General features: G+C 41.4%; 1 protein-coding gene across 2 annotated transcripts in view; it reads left to right on the top strand.

Annotated features, from left to right (window-relative positions):
* Positions 1-13,715, top strand: part of LOC109428076 (uncharacterized) — a 218,883-nt gene that overhangs the window by 172,870 nt on the left and 32,298 nt on the right. Inside the window, exon 1 of one of the 2 annotated variants that reach the window (XM_062850006.1) lies at positions 11,735-11,880. The exons of the other annotated variant lie outside the window; for it this stretch is intronic. The gene's annotated coding sequence lies outside the window, so the exon portion shown is untranslated. Of the gene's footprint in view, positions 1-11,734; positions 11,881-13,715 lie in introns of those variants that run through there. 2 annotated transcript variants of the gene reach the window in all.

Here is a 13,715-nt window from a genome sequence, read left to right on the forward strand (position 1 = left end):
CTCAGAAGAGGGTCAGTGTCAGTTACTTTTGGGGAAAAAGCAACTAACGAATAATCGCAAGTGCCGGGGCTGGGAATCAAACCCATGACCATCCGCATATGAAGCGAACGTGTGACCAACTACGCCACGGGCCCCGGCTTCGTGCTTACTTTGGACTCCGCAGAACTCTACGATTGAACAAAGTTTGTCGTCACACGAAGATAACCATCTACAAAACGCTGATGAGACCGGAAGTCCTCTATTTATGGGCATGAAACATGGACCCTGCGTGCAGAGGGCCATCGCGCCCTTGGATTATTCGAACGAAAGGTGTAGCGGAGTGCCTTGGACTTGCAGAAGGCGAATGAACCACGAGCTGCATCAGCTGCTGAGAGAACCAACCATCGTCCATACCGCGAAAATCGGGAGGCTACGGTGGGCGGGTCACGTCATCAGGATGTCGGATAGCAACTTGACTAAATTGGTTCTTGAGAGTCATCCGACCGGTACAAGAAGACGTGGTGCACAGCGAACTAGGTGGGTCGACCAAGTGAAGGACGATCTGCGAACCCTACGCAGAGTGCGGAACTGGAAACACAAAGATCAAGTGGAATGGAGACGCCTCTACTATGTACAGGAGAGGCCACCCAGGCTTTAGTCTGATCGGTACTTACCTTTACCTATTTTTACGAGGTATCGATATTTTATCATGCATAGGAAATCCTTCAATATCGTGAATACTATACTTCAACAACGAATCGAGTGCAGTTTAAAAATTTACCTGCATTTATCATGCTACATGATATGGATCACCTTACTAAAATCAATGAAACATTACTTTATAGCTTCAATTTCTCCGACACGGCTATGGAATACCTCCTTCATCAGTCAATCACAGCATTATTTTGCCTTCTCAAATAAACCTTGATTCATGCTACGTAGTTCGATGTAACGATTTTTTGTTTCTTCTGCACACAACAATGCTCCTTCCATCCGGGCCATCAGATCATTCATCAATCTTTATCTCGCAATTGTATCCTTCACCGTACACCGATTTGCTTTTGCTCTTCTACTTATACAGAAGCTTTCAACGTATTTTTTGGTGTATTTCTTCCTTTCGAATTTACTAGGCCCACATTTATGTATATACCCCTTGTGATGCAATGTTGAGCGAAGGATTCGTAAAAATCCCAGTAAAAATAGCATTACGTATCTCTCTGTGTCTCATACCGTGCACGACTAGATGAATCTCTATATATTACGATTATTGATTATTTTCGGTGAAAACACACACTAAAACTCGATTATACATAACGTTTCGGCCTACTCAACTTCAGCCATCATCAGATATTTACTGCATCAATCGATCACCACCAGTGTGGTTGCAACCACACTGGTGGTGATCGATTGATGCAGTAAATATCTGATGATGGCTGAAGTTGAGTAGGCCGAAACGTTATGTATAATCGAGTTTTAGTGTGTGTTTTCACCGAAAATAATCAATAATCGTAATATATAACATTCGACGGTGACATAAACTCCACATAGATGAATCTCTTCCGCTCACAGTGCTTTACCTCCATGAATATCATGGACGGCATCGTTCATGAACCACGTTCGTTTTTTTGGGGGTACTCAGGTCTGACCAGATTTTGGGCTTCACGTCTACGATGGCGAATGGTGAGTTTATAATGGAAAATGTTTATGGTACATGATTTTCAAACGCCCCCAACATAGATTTGATACTTTCGGAAGGATTTTATATATAAATGCATGGAGCGGGAGGCGCAAAGCAAGTTTGATCCACCATTCATCCAGCTCAAAAGCATATATGCTCCCGCCAGAGACAACCGAATCGAAAGCTTTCGTCGAATACATATTTAATGTAATCCATACCGGGGTTCCAACTCGAATCGCTTTTTCACCCGCTTTGTGCTGTGATGTGTTGGTTCCCCCGCATCAGCCCGGAGAATGCTACCCGGAATTAAGACACAATTCCCAGTATATGAAACGAGGACCGGAGGCACCCCGACGACGAGAGGACAAAGATCGTTCCGGACGATGATGACAGTCACAGTGCGGAATACGAAAACTGGACTGAGAGCTCCCGGCTGCTGATGCTGGGTTGAAGTTCAATTCGAAGAATTCCAGCCCGGTAAGTAGTTCAGTTGATCTGGAGTCCCGCCTCGGTCTGTTTGTGCGGGAGTGGCCTGCTTTTTGTGGATGGGAGAAGCAAAAAGGATTCTCCATCGCTTGAGGGCTCACAATGCAGGCAGGCCGGCCGGTCGGTCTGTACCATTCCAGGCTCGACTGTCTCCGGTTACTGTCGCAATTGTACGTAATCGGACCGGTAGTGAGGGTAGACGAGGGATTACACGGAAGGACTGGCTGACATGGAGAATTCGTTCGCTTTACGAGAAGGTCGGAACTATTTTAATATTTGCTGCATTTCCTGACAGACAATCCATTCCAGTATCCAATTTGAAGCTGATGCGCTCATATCGGTATCAAACAATTTCCGTCAACTTAACCTGATTGGGTTTCGTTCGTTTAGCTGCCGGCTCAAGCTGAGGTGCATAGACAGGTGATTAACGAAGTGATGGGGTGATACGGAGCAACACCCAGATGATTCCTAATGACTCTAAAGTGGCGAGGATAAAATGTGATGTGCTCTTACGTAGTAGGTACGTAGTTACGCAAAGTAGAAGCACTGGCTGGGAGTGCGAGCCCTCTTATTCCCACATCAAAGTGGCATGCCAGGTGGCGTAGTTCCACGGTCGTTTGCCGTTTGATCTGTGAGTCCTTTGTGCGTAAGGGGAATTGAGTGTGCGTTGCATCAGACAGCACTCAATGGGGGATAGTCTGCACTGGATGTGTACGTTGTGGCTCAAGTTAGACATGGGGTGTGTGACAACGAAGTATACTTTCAGTTTGTTACAGTACCACATATCGTGTATGAAATTGCATCAAAAGTTATTTAAGAGCTCGGATCTCACTCCATTATCTGTGGCTGTGCAGGTGAATGACATAAACTTATATAGCAGCGCTTGCAGGGTAATCCGGAATCTCATTGAAAAGAATAGTTGTAGAAAAACTATAGGATGAGAATGGAGAAAAGATTAAAATTACACACTACTATCATTTTACCTTCAAAAATTTCATCAGCAATCCTGTCACATTATCAATAGAAATTTCTCGGGGAACTCCACACGGTACTCATCTGCAAAGATTCTTATCAAAATTCATCCAAAACTCCGCCAGACCCTCTGAGAAAGTTCCACCTGAAATGTCTCCTCTGGGAGTTCCTGTGACAATTCCTCTAGGAATTCCTTCCGATATTTTTTGTTCCTTTGGAGAATTCATTCAGGAGTTCCTCAGACACTATCTACAAAAAAAATTCTTTAAATTTATCCTGGAATTTTTCAGGAAATTCATCCAGAAGGAATTTCAAGCACTTTCTCAACATTGTTTCAGAGAATTTCTCCTAAACATCCTCAGGAAGTTCGTTCAAGTATTCTTTAAAAAAATCCTTCAAAAAATTCTCAAAAAAATCCTTAGGAAATTACCTACAAAAAATCAATTCCTTTTGAAATTTGTCCAGGATTTCAATTCCTTTGGAAATTTCATCAGAAATTGCACAGGACATTCTTTCAACAACCCCTCAGGGATATCCTCCTGGAATTTCTCAGGATTTTTTTTCAGGAAATTCTTAGGGAATTCCTTTTTGAATTCCTCCTGGAATTCCACTTTGAATACCTCCTGAAAGTCTTTCAGAATTTCCTCATACAATTCTTCCAGGAATTCCTTTCAAAATTTTGCCAGGAATATCTCTGGCAATTCCCCCAGAAGTTGCTCAGGGAATTCCCCCAGGAGTTGCTCTGGGAATTCCCCCAGGAGTTGCTCTAGGAAATCCTCCAGGAATTCCTCTGAAAATTCCTCCAGGAATTCCTCCGGAAATTCCTCCAGGAATTCCTCTGGAAATTCCTCCAGGAATTCCTCTGGAAATTCCTCCAGGAATTCCTCTGGAAATTCCTCCAGGAATTCCTCTGGAAATTCCTCCAGGAATTCCTCTGGAAATTCCTCCAGGAATTCCTCTGGAAATTCCTCCAAAAATTCCTCTGGAAATTCCTCCAGGAATTCCTCTGGAAATTCCTCCAGGAATTCCTCTGGAAATTCCTCCAGGAATTCCTCTGGAAATTCCTCCAGGAATTCCTCTGGAAATTCCTCCAGGAATTCCTCTGGAAATTCCTCCAGGAATTCCTCTGGAAATTCCTCCAGGAATTCCTATGGAAATTCCTCCAGGAATTCTTCTGGAAATTCCTCCAGGAATTCTTCTGGAAATTCCTCCAGGAATTCCTCTGGAAATTCCTCCAGGAATTCCTCTGGAAATTCCTCCAGGAATTTCTCTGGAAATTCCTCCAGGAATTCCTCTGGAAATTCCTCCAGGAATTCCTCTGGAAATTCCTCCAGGAATTCCTCTGGAAATTCCTCCAGGAATTCCTCTGGAAATTCCTCCAGGAATTCCTCTGGAAATTCCTCCAGGAATTCCTCTGGAAATTCCTCCAGGAATTCCTCTGGAAATTTCTCCAGGAATTCCTCTGGAAATTCCTCCAGGAATTCCTTTGGAAATTCCTCCAGGAGTTCCTCTGGAAATTCCTCCAGGAATTCCTCTGGAAATTCCTCCAGGAATTCCTCTGGAAATTCCTCCAGGAATTCCTCTGGAAATTCCTCCAGGAATTCCTCTGGAAATTCCTCCAGGAACTCCTCTGGAAATTCCTCCAGGAATTCCTCTGGAAATTCCTCCAGGAATTCCTCTGGAAATTCCTCCAGGAATTCCTCTGGAAATTCCTCCAGGAATTCCTCTGGAAATTCCTCCAGGAATTCCTCTGGAAATTCCTCCAGGAATTCCTCTGGAAATTCCTCCAGGAATTCCTCTGGAAATTCCTCCAGGAATTTCTCTGGAAATTCCTCCAGGAATTTCTCTGGAAATTCCTCCAGGAATTCCTCTGGAAATTCCTCCAGGAATTCCTCTGGAAATTCCTCCAAAAATTCCTCTGGAAATTCCTCCAGGAATTCCTCTGGAAATTCCTCCAGGAATTCCTCTGGAAATTCCTCCAGGAATTCCTCTGGAAATTCCTCCAGGAATTCCTCTGGAAATTCCTCCAGGAATTCCTCTGGAAATTCCTCCAGGAATTCCTCTGGAAATTCCTCCAGGTATTCTTCTGGAAATTCCTCCAGGAATTCTTCTGGAAATTCCTCCAGGAATTCCTCTGGAAATTCCTCCAGGAATTCCTCTGGAAATTCCTCCAGGAATTCCTCTGGAAATTCCTCCAGGAATTCCTCTGGAAATTCCTCCAGGAATTCCTCTGGAAATTCCTCCAGGAATTCCTCTGGAAATTCCTCCAGGAATTCCTCTGGAAATTCCTCCAGGAATTCCTCTGGAAATTCCTCCAGGAATTCCTCTGGAAATTCCTCCAGGAATTCCTCTGGAAATTCCTCCAGGAATTCCTCTGGAAATTCCTCCAGGAATTCCTCTGGAAATTCCTCCAGGAATTCCTCTGGAAATTCCTCCAGGAATTCCTCTGGAAATTCCTCCAGGAATTCCTCTGGAAATTCCTCCAGGAATTCTTCTGGAAATTCCTCCAGGAATTCCTCTGGAAATTCCTCCAGGAATTCCTCTGGAAATTCCTCCAGGAATTCCTCTGGAAATTCCTCCACGAATTCCTCTGGAAATTCCTCCAGGAATTTCTCTGGAAATTCCTCCAGGAATTCCTCTGGAAATTCCTCCAGGAATTCCTTTGGAAATTCCTCCAGGAGTTCCTCTGGAAATTCCTCCAGGAATTCCTCTGGAAATTCCTCCAGGAATTCCTCTGGAAATTCCTCCAAAAATTCCTCTGGAAATTCCTCCAGGAATTCCTCTGGAAATTCCTCCAGGAATTCCTCTGGAAATTCCTCCAGGAATTCCTCTGGAAATTCCTCCAGGAATTCCTCTGGAAATTCCTCCAGGAATTCCTCTGGAAATTCCTCCAGGAATTCCTCTGGAAATTCCTCCAGGAATTCCTCTGGAAATTCCTCCAGGAATTCCTCTGGAAATTCCTCCAGGAATTCCTCTGGAAATTCCTCCAGGAATTCCTCTGGAAATTCCTCCAGGAATTCTTCTGGAAATTCCTCCAGGAATTCCTCTGGAAATTCCTCCAGGAATTCTTCTGGAAATTCCTCCAGGAATTCCTCTGGAAATTCCTCCACGAATTCCTCTGGAAATTCCTCCAGGAATTTCTCTGGAAATTCCTCCAGGAATTCCTCTGGAAATTCCTCCAGGAATTCCTTTGGAAATTCCTCCAGGAGTTCCTCTGGAAATTCCTCCAGGAATTCCTCTGGAAATTCCTCCAGGAATTCCTCTGGAAATTCCTCCAGGAATTCCTCTGGAAATTCCTCCAGGAATTCCTCTGGAAATTCCTCCAGGAATTCCTCTGAAAATTCCTCCAAGAATTCCTCTGGAAATTCCTCCAGGAATTCCTCTGGAAATTCCTCCAGGAATTCCTCTGGAAATTTCTCCAGGAATTCCTCTGGAAATTCCTCCAGGAATTCCTCTGGAAATTCCTCCAGGAATTCCTCTGGAAATTCCTCCAGGAATTCCTCTGGAAATTCCTCCAGGAATTCCTCTGGAAATTCCTCCAGGAATTCCTCTGGAAATTCCTCCAGGAATTTCTCTGGAAATTCCTCCAGGAATTCCTCTGGAAATTCCTCCAGGAATTCCTCTGGAAATTCCTCCAAAAATTCCTCTGGAAATTCCTCCAGGAATTCCTCTGGAAATTCCTCCAGGAATTCCTCTGGAAATTCCTTCAGGAATTCCTCTGGAAATTCCTCCAGGAATTCCTCTGGAAATTCCTCCAGGAATTCCTCTGAAAATTCTTCCAGGAATTCTTCTGGAAATTCCTCCAGGAATTCCTCTGGAAATTCCTCCAGGAATTCCTCTGGAAATTCCTCTGGAAATTCCTCCACGAATTCCTCTGGAAATTCCTCCAGGAATTTCTCTGGAAATTCCTCCAGGAATTCCTCTGGAAATTCCTCCAGGAATTCCTCTGGAAATTCCTCCAGGAATTCCTCTGGAAATTCCTCCAGGAATTCCTCTGGAAATTCCTCCAGGAATTCCTCTGGAAATTCCTCCAGGAATTCCTCTGGAAATTCCTCCAGGAATTCCTCTGGAAATTCCTCCAGGAATTTCTCTGGAAATTCCTCCAGGAATTCCTCTGGAAATTCCTCCAGGAATTCCTTTGGAAATTCCTCCAGGAGTTCCTCTGGAAATTCCTCCAGGAATTCCTCTGGAAATTCCTCCAGGAATTCCTCTGGAAATTCCTCCAGGAATTCCTCTGGAAATTCCTCCAGGAATTCCTCTGGAAATTCCTCCCGGAATTCCTCTGGAAATTCCTCCCGGAATTCCTCTGGAAATTCCTCCAGGAATTCCTCTGGAAATTCCTCCAGGAACTCCTCTGGAAATTCCTCCAGGAATTCCTCTGGAAATTCCTCCAGGAATTTCTCTGGAAATTCCTCCAGGAATTCCTCTTGAAATTCCTCCAGGAATTCCTCTGGAAATTCCTCCAGGAATTCCTCTGGAAATTCCTCCATGAATTCCTCTGGAAATTGATCCAGGAATTCCTCTGGAAATTCCTCCAGGAATTCCTCTGGAAATTCCTCCAGGAATTCCTCTGGAAATTCCTCCAGGAATTCCTCTGGAAATTCCTCCAGGAATTCTTCTGGAAATTCCTCCAGGAATTCCTCTGGAAATTCCTCCAGGAATTCCTCTGGAAATTCCTCCAGGAATTCCTCTGGAAATTCCTCCAGGAATTCCTCTGGAAATTCCTCCAGGAATTCCTCTAGAAACTCCTCAAGGAGTCTAGGAATCTAGGAATCTAGGAATTTCTCTGGAAATTCCTCCAGGAATTCCTCTAGAAATTCCTCCAGGAATTCCTCTGGAAATTCCTCCAGGAATTCCTCTGGGAATTTCTCCACAAATTCCTCTGGAAATTCCTTCAGGAATTCCTTTGGAAATTCCTCCAGGAATTCCTCTGGAAATTCCTCCAGGATTTCTTCTGGAAATTCCTCTAGGATTTCCTCTGAAAATTTCCCTATGATTTCCTCTGAATATTCCTCCAGAAATTCATCTGGAAATTCATCCAGGAATCCATCTAGAAATTCCGCCAGGAATTTCTCTGGAAATTCCTCCAGTAATTTCTCCGGAAATTCCTTCATTAATTTCTCCGGAAATTCCTCCAGTAATTTCTCTGGAAATTCCTCCAGTAATTTCTCTGGAAATTCCTCCAGTAATTTCTCTGGAAATTCCTCCAGTATTTTCTCTGGAAATTCCTCCAGTAATTTCTCTGGAAATTCCTCCAGTATTTTCTCTGGAAATTCCTCCAGGAATTTCCCTGGAAATTCCTCCAGGAATTTCCCTGGAAATTCCTCCAGGGATTTCCCTGGAAATTCCTCCAGGAATTTCTCTGGAAATGCCTAAAGGAATTTCTCTGGAAATTCCTCCAGGAATTTCTCTGGAAATTCCTCCAGGAATTTCTCTGGAAATTCCTCCAGGAATTTCTCTGGAAATTCCTCCAGGAATTTCTCTGGAAATTCCTCCAGGAATTTCTCTGGAAATTCCTCCAGGAATTTCTCTGGAAATTCCTCCAGGAATTTCTCTGGAAATTCCTCCAGAAATTTCTCTGGAAATTCCTCCAGGAATTTCTCTGGAAATTTCTCCAGGAATTTCTTTGAAAAATCCTCCAGAAATTCCTTTGAAAACACTTCCAGGAATTCCTCTAGATATTCCTCCAAAATTGCCTCTGGAAATTCCTCCAAGAATACTTCTGGATTTTTTTTCAGGAATACTTCTGGAATTCCTCCTGGAATTACTTTTGCAATTCCTCCTGTAATTATTCTGGGAAGTCCTTATAAATTTCTTTGGAAATTCCTTCAGTGATTCTTCTGAAAATTCGTCCAGGAATCTCTCTGGGAAGTCTTCCAAAAAATTGTTTGATGATTCTTCTAGGAATCCCTCTGGAAATTCCTCCGTGAATTGCTCTGGAAATTCCTTTGGACATTCCTTCAGGAATTCCTTTGGACATTTCTCCACGCATTCCTCTGATAATTCCTCCAGGAATTCCTCTGGAATTTCTTCCAGAAATTCCTCAGGAAATTCCTCCAGGTTTTTTTCTGGAAATTTCTCAAGAAATTCCTCTGGAAATTCATCCAGGAATTCCTCTGGAAATTCCACTGGAAATTCATCCAGGAATTCCATTGGAAATTTCTTTGGAAATTTCTCCAGAGATTCCTCTGGAAATTCCTTCAGAAATTCATATGGAAATTCCTCCAGGAATTCCTCTAGAAATTCCTCCAGGATTTCCTCTGGAAATTCCTCCGGGAATTCCTCTGGACATTCCTCCAGGAATTCCTCTGAAGATTCCTCCAGGAGTTCCTCCGGAAATTCTTCCAGAAGTTGCTCAAGAAACTCCTCCAGGAATTCCTCTTGAAATTCCTCCAGGAATACATCTAGAATTTCCCTTAGGAATTCCTTTCAAAATTCCTCCAGGAATTCCTTTTAAAATTCCTCCAGGAATTCCTTTGGGAAGTCTTCCAGGAATTCCTCTGGAAATTCTTCCAGAAATACTTAAGGAAATTCATCCAGGAATTTCTCTGGAGATTGCTCCAGGAATCAATTTAGAAATTCCTGTGGTAATTCCTCCAGGAGTTCCTCCAGACATCCCTCCAGGAAGACCTCTGAAAATTTCTCCTGAAGTCTCTCCAGGAATGCCTCTGAAAATTATTCCAGGAATTCTTCCAGGAATTCCTGCAGCAGTCTTTCTGGGAATTCCTTTGGAAATTTCTCCAGGCTTTTTAGCAATTCTTCCAGTAATACTTATAAGAATTCCTCCAGAAATTTTCTTCCAAGAAATCCTCTGGGTATTCCTCCTAAAGTTTCTCCTTCAGAAATTTATTATCCTTCGGGAATTCCTCAGAAATTTTTTCTAGGAATTCCTTTGAGAATCCCTACAAGAATTTCTTATGAAACTCCTCCACAAGTTCCCCTCGAAATTCCTCCACGAATTCCTTAGGCATTTCTGAAGAAATTGCTCCTCTGGAAATTCCTTGAAGAATTTTATTTCAGAAAATCTTTCTTTTAAAGTTGCTTATGGAATTTCTTTGGAATTATTGCCACTGGAAATTTCTCCAGGAATTAAATTCCCTGGGAATTTCACCGGAAATCCCGTCAAGAATATCTCTGGGAATTCCTTCATGTTCCCAAACTTCTGGGAATTGCTTCAGGAGTACCATTGGCAATTGGGTATTTCTCCGAGAATTTCGCCATATATTCCTCCCAAAAGTCGTCCAAGAATTCCTCTAGAAATTTATCCAGAATAACTCCAAGAATTTCTCTAGGAATTCTTCAAGGATTTTATTTGGAAATTTCTCCAGTAACTTTTCTAGAAATTTATGTGCATTTCATCAGCCCAGTGTTTAACCTGGAACGTATACATCACCATTATCAAAGATAAAAGACTTCAACTTCTGTTTATACTGCTGAATTTCATGGAAGCGATTACGTAAGATTTATAGTTTTGATATAAGGTATTGGTTTGAAAGCAGTTGCGCTATTCTAAAATATTGTTTACAGTGTATTTTTAACTAATAAGATCGAACAAATGCTTATCCGAAAAGTTTTATCATATTGATATTTTCTTCATCTTTTCGGGAAGAATCAACACGCTATCTTTACTAATTTATATTAAAAAGTTTTAAAGAAATTGTACGGTTGATCTTCATCCAGTTACGCTCTTCCTGACATCACAAAGTAGTTCCGATTTCGTAACCATCCGTTTCGTTTCAATCGCTTCCTCTCGATAGCACAATCTTTTAATCATCACATGGCTGATAATCTTTTTCCTGTTATGTTACTGTCTAGCCTGCGGCAACATCCCTCATCTCTCATTTCCCCCCAACCAACCATTCTCCCATATCACAAAACCCCACAACAGACGACCGGTCTGGATTCTCTGGTCTGGTCTGGTGAGGATGCTCAGTCCATGTCTGCTGGGTTTGGGTGAGATTGTGGTTTTCTCTTTTTCTATGCGGAAGTGAACAAGATTGGGAAACCGGGACCTACATCAATGGAAAATATTCCTTGTCATGTGATAGAGGCTTTCCCACATTATCGGCATTGCCCGGGCACTACACTACCTACCCGAGCAGTTGGCCAAGAGATGCTTGAGCATGATCCTATCCTGGTGATGGGCGACCGACCACTGTTGTTATGGAATACTTGGCAACTTGTGCAGAGAATTTCTTTTCATGTTCGGTGAACTGGATAATCGAAGTGAAAGATGCAATATTGGGAAAATAGGGTAGAACGACCTAAATTTCAGATGTTATGCAGTGTATAATTAAGATTGATCTCATGCCAAGTTGATGCCTGAATAGCATTAACTTAAATTTTGAATTGAAAGTATGTTAGTTGATGTTTTACCCAAGCAACACACATGTTATAATAGAGTTACAACAGCGCATGTTTTGGTTGTATAGAAGTTTATTTTACGTAATTTTAACATTGTGTTGAAATAACGTAAAATAAACTTCTATACAACTAAAACTCGCGCTGTCGTAACTTTTATATAACATGTGTGTTGCTTGGGTAAGATTTCCTTCAATACCACATTATTTACTTTTCTATCTAACTCGTGTAATTTGTTTTCTCTTTCAGGTAAAACTCATCTCGGACGGCTCATAACACCTAAATTCGTAAACAGGCAGAGTTTTTACAAAATGAATTGGAAATTCATTCTCATCGAGATGCAAGTGTTCGAAGGCACAACCAATTTCAATTTATTGCTACGAGTGAAAAACCTATCGATAATGGTAAGCTACACTTCTCTCCTATAGGGGGTAGCAAATACAGTGTATCACCATGACCCTTTCCATCATTATGTATGAACCGGAATTGTGTATACGTTGAGTAAAATATTTCGCTTTAATCACATCCAACGTTTCATGTAGGTCGTGTGGATATGCAGTGCACCCCAAGCACCCCACATGAATATTCAATTGTATTTATCGGATTTAATGTGATTTTTCGACGTGTTAATGAAGTCAATAGCTTTCCACTTTGTTCTCACATGACTGAAACAAACTGGCATTGGTGACATTGTGAGATAAAAGCCTTCTTTTGTGCAGGGAAACGATACGTTACTTTCACCAGCATTTTTGTCAAGTTCAGCAGAAAGGCTATCGTTTTACTTCAGAACCCGATTTCCGAAAAAAGAGTTTGTAAAGCAAAAATTTACATTCTGGCATTCTAAAATGCCAAGATGGGGTAAAATGGTTTGACACATAAAATCAAATGGGAATTGATAATTTATTAAAAATGAATGGTGTGAAGATATGTTTGCATGGAACATCCTTCTAGAAGGTGAACACACGGAAAATCTTTTGATATCTCAATGAAAATAAAAAACTTCCAGATTTCATTGTTTGCAATTAAGGTTTTCTGGTGATTTTCTAATCAGCCATGTGTTTCCAAGGAGATTGAGAAACACATGGAGGCGCATGGTTGTTGATTCCCACGATATGCATGTTAGGAGTCATTCAAATATGACGGCCATCGTTTAGGGGAAAGGGGTCACGAAAAGTGTTACACCTACCGTGTATTGAGTATATAGAGAAGCGTGACTAAGGGGGGAAATGGGGACAGAAATGCCCGAAAATGATGAACGTCATTTTTGAATGTCGACATTAAGTGGAATCTTACCCTATGGCAGATGACCTTTTTGAACCACTTTCGTTATGCGTACTAACTTCTAAAATCGCTAAAAATCAATGAACATGCATTAGTTTAGTGAATATTTCTAGTGAACTATCAAGCAAATATTGTTTGGTTGCTGTTACCACTTTCAATACCTAACAAATAAGACTATTCCCTGCTCGTCAGAGTTATTTTCAGTGTAATTTTCCCAAAAATAACGCTTCGAATAAAAAAAACGAATTTACTGTAACTATAGTATGATAAGGATGTAAGAAAAAATGTATAGTTTTGTTTTCATTGAAACTTATACATAAAATCCATTTTTGTCAGAAAAATTCTCAAAACTTAAAGTATTCGACCGTCCTGGGCTACTTGGAATATTTTGAGACTGGAAATCCGCATTCTAAAAAATAATAATTAAAAAGTCGAAGAGTGAGGTATTTTGTAAACTGAAATTATATCTAACATAAAATCGCGGTGAATAAAACTCTCAGTGTATTTTTAATTTCTTTAAATTTCTTCAAACATCGAAGACATCATTTTAATCTACAAAGAGCAATATTTTTTTTTTGTAGAAGGATATAAGGATTTTTCTCGCACACTTTTCCAAAAGTCAGGTGAGGAAAATTATTATGTGTTCATCCAAAAAAGGATAATTCACGAAATACAGTGCATGAACAAAATCTTATTGAAACTGAAAACATATAGTCAAAATTAGCAAGCTGTCCGTGTTTTTCTCCTCCAATGCTTATTTTGCAAGAACCAAAGTCCAATAAAGTCGCAAGTCCGAGAAGAAGGTGTTAATGCTTCTAGGATTTTACGTATCTACGAGTACTTATTACAATAGAGAGGGGGGTTAAACCTCAGGGGTTTCCAATGTGGGGTCATGGTTCGCACTGATTTTGAAGTTCTAGTTTTCTGCATCTCAAGATACATTTAGGTATAACAAGCT

This window comes from Aedes albopictus, chromosome 2, assembly GCF_035046485.1.
Source record: "Aedes albopictus strain Foshan chromosome 2, AalbF5, whole genome shotgun sequence".
NCBI lineage: Eukaryota > Metazoa > Arthropoda > Insecta > Diptera > Culicidae > Aedes > Aedes albopictus.